The sequence below is a fragment of the Helianthus annuus genome, chromosome 3 (assembly GCF_002127325.2).
Source record: "Helianthus annuus cultivar XRQ/B chromosome 3, HanXRQr2.0-SUNRISE, whole genome shotgun sequence".
In the NCBI taxonomy this organism is placed as follows: domain Eukaryota; kingdom Viridiplantae; phylum Streptophyta; class Magnoliopsida; order Asterales; family Asteraceae; genus Helianthus; species Helianthus annuus.
In genome coordinates, this window is record NC_035435.2 from 66,717,908 (window position 1) to 66,733,279 (window position 15,372).

Here is a 15,372-nt window from a genome sequence, read left to right on the forward strand (position 1 = left end):
AAAATCAATCACACATACCTTAGTTGTTTCCCATAACACATCAATGCTACTCAATGCTACTGAATGATGCATTGTTAAAAAACTCAGAACACCCATCATGACATTTTGAAGACATGATTGTTTATAAATAAAAGGCAAAATTCAATTTGAGATAGCAGGTATAATGTAAAATTGGTTGTATATATAGACTTACAAAAGTTCGAATAACATTGAAAAAAATAAGAAATAGGAAATCTATTATATAACCGAGATTTTGTAATATTAAAAAATATGACCAAGATTCTGAAATAAAAATACAAGAGATATATGAATTAAATTAAGTGTAAACATTTAGTAGTTCTCTTTTAATATTATTGAATAATATAACCGAAATTTTGTAATATTGAATAAAAATATCGAAATCTATTATATAATTGTTATTTGGCATGTAAAAAGTTGGAAACTTTTTTGTCAAATGTTCGTTACTAATTGTAAAAACTCAGAATATTTAGAAAGTTTTGAATGGTTAAAATTTAATGAAAAATTCAATGGTTTAATTTTATGAATAGAAATATTTAGAAAGTTTTTCAATGAGGAAAATAATTAATATAATTTATATTTAGCATCTAAAAACTTCAATGGTTTAATTAAATCAACGGTGTATTTTATAATCTCCTCTTATTTCTCATTTGCTATATTAGATAATCAAAACACATAAAATAATTAATTTAAATAATACAAAATGTAAAAAAAAAGATTAATGATGACATAGCCGTTGTTTAGCTCATTCATCACTTCAATATCTTCTCCAAAACATATCATGATTACCATCTATTCATCAAATGTTTAACATCTTTACCAAAGATATCTCACCTCCATAAACGGCTAGGGTTTTGAAGAAGGTTTCTTACAACATTTCGAAGACAGTTAAAGGGTTGCGAACATAGCTTCTTGTATAATATCAAAGAAAAGGTACGATTCTTATCATCAATTTTCTTAATCAGTTAGTATTTTTTGGATCATAAAATTCAGTTAAATCGATATTTAAGTATAGATCTGATGCAGAAAGAACAGGGTAACAGCTTAAAACCAAAAGTCACTAGTATTTATAGATTGCATGTTAAGAATATCAAAGATTTAGTGTGTTGACGAAGTTGATAGATGCTATAAGTCAGAAAAGGCATAAATTTATGCTTAAAGAAAGAAGGTAACGGTTAAAATAATTAACTTTTTGCTAAAATTAGGTAAACCTTATAAGATTAAGTTAAAGAAATAGGTCTAGGCAACACATAAGTAAATAATGAATGGGTAACAAAAAAACTTTATGTTTCTAAGAAATCATCATAAAGTTTGGTTTGGTCGACATATTTTGTTTTTATAAGTAACTAACGTTCATTTGTTAAATATTCATAAGATTATAAAGTTTGAATTTTAGTCAGGATAAGATGTTTGGGTACAATATGAAAAATTCATGTGTTGTTGATGTTTTAAAAAAATTTATAATAACATAATTAACCATAAAAATTATGAATATGAAATAATAAGTATCATACATTGCAGTGTAGAAGATGGTTTTATCGTTTGTTCAACTGATGGATGAACCTAAGGAGCTTTCATTGATATGTGTAGTTTTCGTTTTTCGGTTGATTAAATTTAACATTGTCAACATATGAAATATTTACGCATTTATTTATATCTACTATAAGACATATAATGTATATAACAATGTTAATGCAGCTGGTACCTGTTGAATTTGTAAAAAAAATGGGGACATGACTGGCAACATATGAACATAGAGGTTCGTCATAAAGACGGTAGACATTGGACAGTAAGACCTAGACACATGAATAAGCTACCAGTCTTAACAGATGGTTGGATGGATGTTGTTAATAATCTTAATTCGTTAAAAAAACACTTGGCTGCTCTTTAGAAGCATAGGGGACAAAGAGTTAGAGGTTTGTCCTTTTCTAAACGATGTGTGTGGTGAATCCTACATAACAATGAATAGCTACACAAAGTTGGGTCTTACGGTAAGCGTACTGTTTGATAGTTAATACAATGTCAACATTGTAAAGAGTTGAATTGGAATACATATCTTAATAATTATATTTTTAATATACTTTCGTAACATGCAGGTAATTCCATATGATTTTATTAACATTTTTTACAGAAACCACGAGCTAAACAACATTTACCAAGTATATGCAGGTGGTAAGTACTGGGATGTGATGGCAGCTAAACTTCATGTAACCTATGCTTTTACAGAGGGATGGCCGAAACTGTGTGAGAGGTTGGAAATTAGTGATGGTGACACACTGATATTTGAGAAGATTCGTAATGTTATATTTCATTTGAGGGTATTCAGGAATGGCATTGAAGTTGAATTGGGTATTCAAGAAGAAGCAGAAGATAGCGATTTCTGTGAAATAATATCTCAATCAACATTCCAACGAAATGCTTATTTTGTAAGTATCTTCTTCTTACAAACAGGTATATAAAATAATTAAGATTACTTATATTTCCAATTTTTATTTACAGAACTTTGTTTAATCTGATAATGCAACGGATACAAGTGGAGATACATTGATGAATGAGGTAGTGTATTATAATTTGCATTTTTTTAATAATATTGATTAATGAAGTAATGTACTATTATTGGATTTTTTATATAAATTAAAATTGAATACACATTAACTATCAGGATAACGATATTGGAAGTGAAACTGATCAGATGTTTAATACCACACAAAGAGTTCTAAAATGTGAGCAATTGACACCACCAAAAAGGAATCGTTCATGTTTTGAGGTTCACGTCAAGGAAGAGGTAATAATTAGTTAATATAAATTTATACTGCATTACATATGATTAGTATCTATTTGATTTAGAAATTTGATACTTTATAAGTATATATTTAATATGTTGAGAAGAAAGGCAAAAAGGTTGCACAAATTTTTGGCTCAACGTCAAAAAAAGGAAAGGTGATTGACCAAACTGCAGAAGTTGTGACACCAGAAGTTTCAAACTATCGTCGATCATCAATCAAAAGACGGGTAATCTTTGCTTTATTCACATGTGTAATACACTTATGAGTGATTGGGGTAAGCCCACGTTTAAAAATATTTATTGATTTTAATTGATATTCAAATTGAAAGGTTATAAACTACTATGAGAAGGTATCGAAAGTTGGACAAGAAAAGCAAACCAGACGTGATAGTGGAAAAGGGAAAAAGGCTGAAGTTGATCATGAAAATTATGAGTTTACTCGAAAAGGAGAAAACAGATTGGTATGATAATTTGTATCGTATGTTGTAAGAACATTTATATGAATTATAGGGTACATTATAATAATGGTATGTAACATATTTTATGTAGCGTCTTCCTGTTAAGGTAGCCAGGAGATCAGGTCTTACAAAGAAGCTTCATGCATTGAAGATTCAGACTTTAGAGGGCAAAATGATGGTTAACAAAGTGGAAATAGAAAAAAATGGTGACGCACCGCGTTACACAATGGTGAAGTGGGGTAAATTTATGTCTGCAAATAGTTTCAAGAAAGGTGACATTCTTCACTTCGACTTTGTTACTTCAACACAGGTGCTGGAGTTAAGAAATGTGGATCGAATTTAAGACAAATGTGTGGAAGGATGGTAGTAGGTCTATATGTTGGTTTATGGGTTGTTAATGCTAATGTTTTTTTGGGATATGCATATATTTGCGTATGAACACATTGGTGGTATTTTGTTTGCTACATGTTTAGGTAATATGTCCATCTATGGGTGATGTTTAGTTTTTGAAACAATATATAAGTATATGTATGAATGTTAATCATCTTGTTTATGTATTGCATTCGACTAAAGAAAACAATATTACACAAATCCAAATATCTTAAATAACATTGTCTATAACATGAGAAGGTAACTTAAAAAGAGTTTTGAACATACCTGAGAATAAATGTTAAGTAGAAGGCTTGATATGATAAGCAAAAAAAGAGTAAAACAATAGTTAAATGCATACAAACTTCTTGTTCTAAGGTTTGACAAGAAAAAACCACAATGAAAGTGAATAGACTAAATGATTGAATGTTTATATTTATACACCATATTAAATTATTTATAGAAAGTATATAATTTAGGCATATTAAGTATAAATTATATGACATCATTTGATCTACTACTTCTAATAAAGCAAAACAAACTTATACCACATGGCATTTGCTTAAACCATTACTTGCCATGTGACACTCTAAAACCATTCCCTCAAAGACTTTCAGCACCAATTCTTTTTCATCCGCTCTTTTGCTTACACTCAGTTTGTTCGAGATTGATAAAATCCGAACTTTCCATAAATTTGATATCAGTTTCCTTTCAATCTTGATTCCAATCACAAATTCTAATTTAAGCCAATTTCACCATCATTCTCTTCCGTTTGTTTTCTTCAAACCCTAGAATTTATTATTCTTTGTTAAGGCTTGAAGATCTGGCATATGGAATTCTCTCGGCCGTGTAGATTTGTGTATTTCTTCTTCAATCGGATCAAAGTATGTTTTTCTTATGATTCGTCTTTCATATTGTTTAATCTTGATTTATCATTCAAAAACCATAATTCTCAGTGAGCCGATTCTTATATATCTTTGATTCATCTTATACTCAGATTCAGGTCCCAACTATCACCGATTTTTTTCACAAACACTAAATCTATACTAGGCGATTCTCTCACGCGGTTATCAAAAACCCTAAACTGGAACCAGTCGGATCTGATACAGGTAATTGTTTTTACGTACAGTGGAAGTTATGCAGAGGCTATAAAAGTGGTAATAGGGTTTGAATCAGGGCCGGAGAATAAGATTCAAAAGAAATTGATTTTTTCATTTGATTCGTCTGTTCTTGATATCAACTTATTAGTCGAGAGTTTTAGTGTAACCTATGTTCTGGTTTGTTGATATTCTGTCTTAATAGTAGGTGATTTCATAAGTAGAAATTGATGGTATATATGAATATAGAAAGAGATGCATACTGCTAATGTTGTATCTATTTGTGCATTATTTTCTTTTACATTGTGTGCTTTTCGTTAAACATATTGATTATGCTTGATTTGACACCTTGAATACTTGCGTATATTGCTACCCTGTCCCTGATCTAGGCTATAATTGAGGTGTTTGTGAAATTTTTGACACGTCTGTTTGATTAATGTGACTTTAATAGTGTTATTAAAATGCACTTCTGGTACTCTAATTGTGACAACCCGAACTTTCAAGGTTAGTGCCTCTTAGTCACGCGATCCTGTTTTATTATTAGTTCTCTCTCACATCTCCTTTCGATGATAAAAGTTATTTTTACACTCGTGACTTTAGTAAACATGCTGATCGTTAAACGTGATTGTGTATGGTGTGTGCTTAGTGGGCTACGGGGCTGAGTTGGGCCTCGCAGAGGTCATTGGGCCGCCATCACATATAAGCAACTTGGCCCAACCTCCTTAAGTAATTCTTGAACTTAATGCTTCTTGGCCCAATCCCTCAATATTATTGAACTCGGCCCAACTCCTTCCTTTGTTTATGAATACGTAGACTAGAGACTAATACGCAACCGTCACCATATTTTGCAAACCCTAATTAAGTTGTGAACGGCAGTAGCAAAACCCTAGTCGGACTCATCATCATCGGTTAGTACTATCCCTTGTTTGTTTAATTTGTTGAATGCTGAGTTTATGTGAACATGTGTTAGAAACTATACTTGTGCAAAACTTGTAGTTTATGATCTCAAAACTGTTCAGTGATGATGCTTGGATTAAGTGTACGAATGGAAATTTAACAGATGATTGATAGGTTTATGGCTATGTAATCATAGGTGTTATGTGGTGGCATGACCTTAGTGCAATATATGTTTGGATATATGTGTGTGCATGTTAGCCGATTTAATTGCATATACACGTGGGTGATTGATATCATAGAATTTACAGGTGTCACAACTTGATGGTTTGTTTGATGACATACGTATAATTTAATGAAACTGATTAAGGCCTTGTAGTTTTTAATCGAAACAGTTTGAGTTAGCTGAAGTGGGCCGCATAACAGTCACAATAAATGGGTAGAATGGAAACTAGGTGGGTTGATATTAGTTGAATGGATATGAGCCGAGAGATCTTTTCTGTGTTATTATTTCATACGCATAGGGTACCACCATGAATGAATAATTATTGTAATCAGGCCATACAAAGCAAACAAATAGTAAGTGCTATTTGGTTATATAATTGAAATAATAAGCCTGTGTGAGTTGATGTAATCCAGCAGTTCGGTCCGTTGGGTTTGGCTTAATGGGCCGGGTATCATGGGTCATATAGGACCGTATATATTAGAAATTGGGATGAATCTGGTTCAGTTCGGCTTATATATGTGGCAACATGTGTAGGCAATAAGTAATGATATTATGTGATCTTGAGTTAATAATGAATCTCTATCATCATCAGAAGTTGTCGGCCTAATTATTTGGGAAAATTGATTATATGTGTTAGATGTAGGCATCATGTGCATGAATTGGTATAATTGGACCACCACTATTGTTGTCATGCCATCATTGGACCAATTTCTTTATAGTGCACATGATGTGAACTATTGTGAAAATTGTTGTGGTATTATTAGTTTTATATCATGATGATGTCTCCACCTTTCTCAAAAATCAAGAAGTCTTCAATTAATGTTGATGTGATGATAATGGTTATTGACCTTTCTTGGCTGATGTGATGATGATGAAATTATAAAAAGTAGGAAAGTGTTGATTGTGTTGTGAATGGGGCTGCACATTAATAAATAATCAGCAAGTAACAACGTTAATATGTGAAACAGTAGTGGGTATGTAATGGTACTGGCTTAACTGTTATGATTTGTATTGCATGAGTGAATCATACAAACGAATATAGTGTGTGATGTAAACATGGAGTATGTGAATTAACTATACGCGTAACGTGTGGGTTATGTGTAACCGAGAATTAACTGTTGTCGGTAATCATGTTAGGACACCTGTGATCAACTATTAAGCAGTGAACTAAATCTTACCGAGCAAACCAAAGGTGAGTTCACTACTTTTAAGCATGCGTCCCGGGGTTGGGACAGTCAGTGGGTATCCCGTTGGGGGATAAGTCTTTTGGGTAAAAACGGGTATATATTGGATAATATTCTCATTCTATCATTTTTAAGTCCCATTCATTGTTACCGAGGAGGTAACGGGTATTAGTTGGTAGCGCTACTTAGGTTTTGCACCCTCACCCCGTTCCTGAGAGAGGGCGGGTGTGAACTAGTGACCCAGTGGGGCCCAGTGCTTTGATAGGAGCACTGGGGAAAGGGCAAAACATACATCAGGAGCCGTCTTGTTCAGTATCGAGATATTATCAATATTACTTGCATTTGTTAATGAACTGTTTTATACACCTGGTAACCAATATTTTCATAAACAGTGAACTCGCCAGCTTTGTCTGATACACTTGTTGCATGCTCGCAGGTTGTTAGATTTCTTGGATGTGGAACTTGCTGTTTGGAGCAGTTTGAGTGGTCATGGGTCGTGCTGATTGGATACACTTATTGGAGTATTGGTTTTCATACAATTTTTTTGAGAATACTTCACTTATGGTTTTGATAACGCTTCCGCTGAACACATTGGTTTTCGTATAAACTCATGTTGGAATTTTTATAATTAAATAGAGAGTTTTATTTTGAAACTTGTGAGTTCAATGTAATTAGTGGCTCATTGTCAGTTCGTCACACGCCTATCAGGGACACTCCCTAGGTGGTATTTTGGGGGTGTGACAGTTTGGTATCAGAGCCACTGGTTATAGTGAACTTGGTTTTAAAGCGTTTTTATAAAACCAGACTATAACCTAATTGATCTGAAATCGACCGTGACACTCAATTCCAGACTGCAAGGTTCGTCTCTTATTTACTATTGCACAGTACCTCTAGTATTTGCTATTAGATAACATTACATGTGAATGCACATTTGGCACAACAGTATGAACTTATATGATGACAACCCACATTACGTGTTTTAAGAGTGCAACTTTTCTTGAACTTTCATGATCTATGTTGTGGCATCACCTTCTTTATTGTTTGAATTCGGGGAATCTTTCTAACACGAATTGAGTGGAGCTGAGATGAACATGCAAATTGGATTATTATTGTGGGTGCACACATAATAATATTGTGGGGTGCATGTGAGTACCAGTGAAACTTGACAAGTGTGAAAAGGGTTCCGCTATATCAGTTGATGTTATGCTAGAACGTAGAAATCTGTGGAGATCATAGTAATGCTTGCCTCGTACTTGTACTTGCATGTTGAATCTTTCCTTTTCTCATATATAGAATCATGAGTGGACGTGGCGGACGTAATGGTAGACGTGGTGGAGGCTGCGGTGGTGGACGTGGCCATATTGCTATGACTCAGGCTGAGTTAACCGATCTCATCAACACTCGCGTGGCTGAAGCCTTAGCGGCTTATCAGGCTGGTACGATGTGTACCAAACACTCCTTATCCTTGTGATGCATGCTTGAGTCTTATATGTTTGTTTTATGTTCTTTCGTTAATAGGTCCACAGGTGCAACAGAATCCGCACCATCCACCTATTTGCACGTTCAAAACCTTCATGGATTGTAAGCCGTAGACCTTCAGTGGGACTGAAGGGGCTGTAGGACTCTTGCGATGGTTCGAAAAGGCAGAGTCCGTATTCGCGATGTGTAACTGTCTGGTTGGGGGGACAGAGTGAAGTATGCCGCGGGCACACTCGAGGATGGTGCCCTGACATGGTGGAATGCCCAGGTTCAGCTGTTGGGCATCGAGGCGGCGAACGACACTATATGGGATGACTTTAAAGAGTTGATGAGGGAGGAATACTGTCCTCGTGATGAAATACAGAAATTAGAAAACGAGTATTATGATCTGAAAATGGTGGGATCTAAGATTGAAGCATACGTGAAGCAGTCATATGAGTTGGCTGACTTGTGTCCGAATTTATCCCGACCTATGCCTCGAAGAATTGAGTTGTTCATCAAGGGATTACCTCCACGGGTGAAGGGTTTGGTTACTGCGGCAAACCTCAATAACTTAACTCAGATTTTCCGTTTGGCTCACAAGATTGTTGATCAAGAGGTGGAGAGCAATTCGCTGCCACCACGTGTTTCTGCTACTACTACTGCCGCTACTACAACTACTACCCCCGCCACTGACAGCAAGCGTAAGTGGAGTGATGTGGACAAGGTGTCCAATTCAGTGCAGTCACAGAAAAGGGCAGATACTGGTAGCAATCGTAGTTTCAGCCAGTCTTCTTCAGTGAATCAGAATCAGGGTAACAGTTCAGGTCAGGGTTCTTATGCGGGAAAACTACCGAAGTGCAGTAAGTGCAACTATCATCATCGGGGGCAGTGTGCTCGGGCATGTCACAGGTGCAACAAAGTGGGGCACATGGCCAGAGATTGTAGGGTTCTACTCCCGAACATGCCGCAGCCGTCACAGCAGCAGGGTAGACAGCAGCCTCAGCAGAACCAGGGTATTCGTAAGGGTTGTTTTCAATGTGGTGCTGAGGGTCACATCAAGCGAGACTGTCCTCAACTGAACCAGAACGCAGGTGGTAATAACAATGGGAATAACAACAATGCTGGGAACAACAATGGAAACAACGGGGGAAATGGTGCGCGTGGACGCGTGTTTACTATTGGAGCTGGGGAGGCACGAAATGATGGCAACGTAGTGACTGGTACGTTTTCAGTAAATGGTATATTTGCTTCTATTTTATTCGACTCTGGTGCCGATTGGAGTTATGTATCTTTGGGATTCAGTCGTCAGTTAGGGTTGAGTCCTACACCGCTTATAACTAAACACATAGTAGAGATAGCTAATGGTAAAACAATTGAGGCTTCACACATTCTAGCTGGGTGCAAACTCGACCTCATGGGTCAAGTGTTCGACGTTGATCTACTCCCTATTACTCTTGGAAGTTTTGATGTGGTTATCGGCATGGACTGGTTGTCCAAACATAAGGCGGAAATTCTCTGCAAAGAGAAAATTGTGCGTGTTCCTCTCCCTAGCGGAGGATCTTTATCGGTTCAGGGCCATCGTAGTGGTGCCACAGTTAGCATTATTTCAGCAATGAAGGCTCAGAAGTGTCTGCGTAAGGGTTATCCTGCTATGTTAGCCCTTGTTACTGATTCGCAGCCTGATGAGAGGAAGATCGGGGATTTTCCAGTAGTTCGTGAGTTTCCTGATGTGTTTCCTGAAGAACTCTCTAGTTTACCTCCACACCGCCAAGTAGAATTTCAGATCGACCTCGTGCCAGGAGCGGCCCCGATTGCTCGTGCTCCTTATCGTCTTGCGCCAGGGGAATTACAGGAGTTGTCAAATCAGCTCCAAGAGCTGTTGGATAGGGGTTTTATCTGACCTAGCTCTTCACCTTGGGGAGCCCCTGTACTATTTGTGAAGAAGAAGGATGGGTCTTTTCGGATGTGTATAGATTATCACGAGCTCAACAAGGTGACGGTCAAAAACCGTTATCCTTTGCCTCGTATCGACGATCTGTTTGGCCAGCTGCAAGGGTCAAGTTTCTATTCTAAAATTGACTTAAGGTCGGGTTATCTTCAGGTACGGGTTAGAGAGGAGGATGTTCCCAGAACAGCTTTTCGGACGCGGTATGGCCACTATGAGTTTTTGGTTATGCCGTTTGGGCTGACCAACGCACCAGCGGTCTTCATGGATTTCATGAACCGTGTGTGCAAACCATATCTTGACGACTTCGTTATTGTCTTCATCGACGACATCTTGATTTACTCCAAGAGCCAGGAGGACCACGAGCGGCATTTACGTCTTATCTTGGAGCTCTTGAGGAAGGAGCAGCTTTATGCGAAGTTTTCTAAGTGTGATTTCTGGATTCGGGAAGTACACTTTCTTGGGCATATTATCAATGAGATGGGTATACATGTGGATCCTACGAAGATCGATGCTATTAGGAATTGGGCGGCACCAAAGAATCCTTCGGAGTTGCGACAATTCCTGGGTCTTGCAGGGTATTATCGTCGGTTTTTTCAGGATTTCTCGAAGATTGCTCAACCTCTTACCTCCTTGACACAGAAGAACGTTGTTTACTCTTGGGGAATGAAACAGGAGGATGCTTTCCAACTTTTGAAACAGAAATTATGCAGCGCGCCGATTCTATCTTTACCAGAGGGTACCGAAGATTTTGTGGTTTATTGTGATGCTTCGATTCAGGGTCTCGGTTGCGTGTTGATGCAACGCGAGAAGGTGATAGCTTATGCTTCTCGTCAGCTGAAGGTACACGAGAGGAACTATATGACTCACGACTTGGAGTTAGGGGCTGTGGTTTTTGCATTGAAGATCTGGAGGCATTATCTGTACGGTACCAAATGCACCATCTACACCGATCACAGAAGCCTTCAACATATCTTCGACCAGAAAGAATTAAATATGTGGCAATGACGTTGGATAGAGCTTTTGAACGACTATGAGTGTGCTATCAAGTATCATCCGGGTAAAGCAAATGTAGTAGCTGATGCACTTAGCCGAAAAGAGACGAAGCCTAAACGTGTTCGCGCATTACAGCTCACTATTCATTCTAACCTTCCTGATAAGATTCGTACGGCTCAGACTAAGGCATTGAAGGAAGAAAACGTCGAAGCTGAGGGTTTACGAGGTATGAAAAAGCAGCTGGAGCAGAGATCTGATGGCATCTATTATATTATGGAAAGGGTATGGATTCCTCTATTTGGTGATCTCAGAGAACTTGTGATGGATGAAGCGCACAAGTCACGATATTCTATTCATCTGGGATCGGATAAGATGTATCAGGATCTTAAAGTTTTGTATTGGTGGCCGAATATGAAAGCTCTCATCGCCACATACGTGAGTAAATGCTTGACTTGTGCTAGAGTCAAAGCAGAGCATCAGAAGCCTTCGGGTCTACTTCAGCAGCCAGAGATACCCACATGGAAGTGGGAACATATCGCTATGGATTTCATTACAGGATTACCGAGGACTCAGGCTGGAAATGATACTATATGGGTGATTGTTGATCGACTCACCAAGTCAGCGCATTTTCTAGCAATCAAGGAAACAGACAAATTTTCTCAATTGGCAGCAGTATATCTTAAAGAGGTGGTTTCTAGACACGGGGTGCCAACTTCTATCATCTCAGATCGAGATCCGCGTTTCACTTCTGAGTTATGGCAGTCAATGCACAAATCGTTTGCTTCACAACTCGATATGAGTACCGCTTATCACCCCCAAACGGGTGGTCAAAGCGAGCGCACTATTCAGACACTTGAAGACATGCTTCGGGCATGTGTGATTGATTTTGGGAAAGGATGGGAGAAACACTTGCCGTTGATCGAGTTCTCCTACAATAACAGTTACCACACTAGTATTCAGGCAGCTCCGTTCGAAGCATTATACGGGCGGAAGTGTCGTTCACCTCTCTGTTGGGCTGAAGTGGGTGACAGTCAACTCACAGGTCCTGAGCTCATTCTTGAAACTTCACAAAATATTGTTCAGATCAGGAATCGTATGGCAGTGGCGCGTGATCGTCAGAAAAGCTACGTCGACAAGCGTAGAAAACCCTTGGAGTTCGAGGTTAATGATCGTGTGATGTTGAAAATTTCACCGTGGAAGCGCGCCGTACGCTTTGGGAAGCGCGGGAAGCTTAATCCGCGTTATGTTAGACCGTTTAGAATTTTGGAACGTATCGGTAAAGTCGCTTACAAGCTTGAGTTACCTGCTGAGTTGGGTAATGTTCACGATGTCTTTCACGTTTCTCAGCTAAAGAAGTGTCTGGTTGATGAGACACTAGTTGTGCCCTTTCAAGAACTCAAGATTGATGACAAGCTACAGTTTGTTGAAGAGCCTATTGAGATCATGGATCGGGAGGTCAAGGTGCGTAAACACAGTCGAATTCCGATTGTTAGGGTCCGTTGGAATTCAAGGCGTGGACCGGAGTTCACGTGGGAGCGGGAGGATCAAATGGAGCTCAAGTATCCACACCTCTTTCCTAAGGACAAGTCTAAATCTGGTAAAGCTCGCAAATTTCGGGACGAAATTCCTCTTCAAGTTGGGGATGATGTCACACCTGAGCAAAATCCGCAACAATCCTGATTATCACGTCACGCCTTGTGCTTACTTGTCAAATTTCGGGACGAAATTTCTTTCAAGTTGGGGATGATGTGACAACCCGAACTTTCAAGGTTAGTGCCTCTTAGTCACGCAATCCTGTTTTATTATTAGTTCTCTCTCACATCTCCTTTCGATGATAAAAGTTATTTTTACACTCGTGACTTTAGTAAACATGCTGATCGTTAAACGTGATTGTGTATGGTGTGTGCTTAGTGGGCTACGGGGCTGAGTTGGGCCTCGCAGAGGTCATTGGGCCACCATCACATATAAGCAACTTGGCCCAACCTCCTTAAGTAATTCTTGAACTTAATGCTTCTTGGCCCAATCCCTCAATATTATTGAACTCGGCCCAACTCCTTCCTTTGTTTATGAATACGTAGACTAGAGACTAATACGCAACCGTCACCATATTTTGCAAACCCTAATTAAGTTGTGAACGGCAGTAGCAAAACCCTAGTCGGACTCATCATCATCGGTTAGTACTATCCCTTGTTTGTTTAATTTGTTGAATGCTGATTTTATGTGAACATGTGTTAGAAACTATACTTGTGCAAAACTTGTAGTTTATGATCTCAAAACTGTTCAGTGATGATGCTTGGATTAAGTGTACGAATGGAAATTTAACAGATGATTGATAGGTTTATGGCTGTGTAATCATAGGTGTTATGTGGTGTCATGACCTTAGTGCAATATATGTTTGGATATATGTGTGTGCATTTTAGCCGATTTAATTGCATATACACGTGGGTGATTGATATCATAGAATTTACAGGTGTCACAACTTGATGGTTTGTTTGATGACATACGTATAATTTAATGAAACTGATTAAGGCCTTGTAGTTTTTAATCGAAACAGTTTGAGTTAGCTGAAGTGGGCCGCATAACAGTCACAATAAATGGGTAGAATGGAAACTAGGTGGGTTGATATTACTTGAATGGATATGAGCCGAGAGATCTTTTCTGTGTTATTATTTCATGCGCATAGGGTACCACCATGAATGAATAATTATTGTAATCAGGCCATACAAAGCAAACAAATAGTAAGTGCTATTTGGTTATATAATTGAAATAATAAGCCTGTGTGAGTTGATGTAATCCAGCAGTTCGGTCCGTTGGGTTTGGCTTAATGGGCCGGGTATCATGGGTCATATAGGACCGTATATATTAGAAATTGGGATGAATCTGGTTCAGTTCGGCTTATATATGTGGCAACATGTGTAGGCAATAAGTAATGATATTATGTGATCTTGAGTTAATAATGAATCTCTATCATCATCAGAAGTTGTCGGCCTAATTATTTGGGAAAATTGATTATATGTGTTAGATGTAGGCATCATGTGCATGAATTGGTATCATTGGACCACTACTATTGTTGTCATGCCATCATTGGACCAATTTCTTCATAGTGCACATGATGTGAACTATTGTGAAAATTGTTGTGGTATTATTAGTTTTATATCATGATGATGTCTCCACCTTTCTCAAAAATCAAGAAGTCTTTAATTAATGTTGATGTGATGATAATGATTATTGACCTTTCTTGGCTGATGTGATGATGATGAAATTATAAAAAGTAGGAAAGTGTTGATTGTGTTGTGAATGGGGCTGCACATTAATAAATAATCAACAAGTAACAGCGTTAATATGTGAAACAGTAGTGGGTATGTAATGGTACTGGTTTAGCTGTTATGATTTGTATTGCATGAGTGAATCATACAAACGAATATAGTGTGTTATGTAAACATGGAGTATGTGAATTAACTGTACGCGTAACGTGTGGGTTATGTGTAACCGAGAATTAACTGTTGTCGGTAATCATGTTAGGACAGCTGTGATCAACTATTAAGCAGTAAACTAAATCTTACCGAGCAAACCAAAGGTGAGTTCACTACTTTTGTGCATGCGTCCCGGTGGTTGGGACAGTCACTGGGTATCCCGTTGGGGGATAAGTCTTTTGGGTAAAAACGGGTATATATTGGATAATATTCTCATTCTATCATTTTTAAGTCCCATTCATTGTTACCGAGGAGGTAACGGGTATTAGTTGGTAGCGCTACTTAGGTTTGGCACCCTCACCCCGTTCCTAAGAGAGGGCGGGTGTGAACTAATGACCCAGTCGGGCCAGTGCTTGGATAGGAGCACTGGGGAAAGGGCAAAACATACATCAGGAGCCGTCTTGTTCAGTATCGAGATATTATCAATATTACTTGCATTTGTTAATGAACTGTTTTATACACCTGG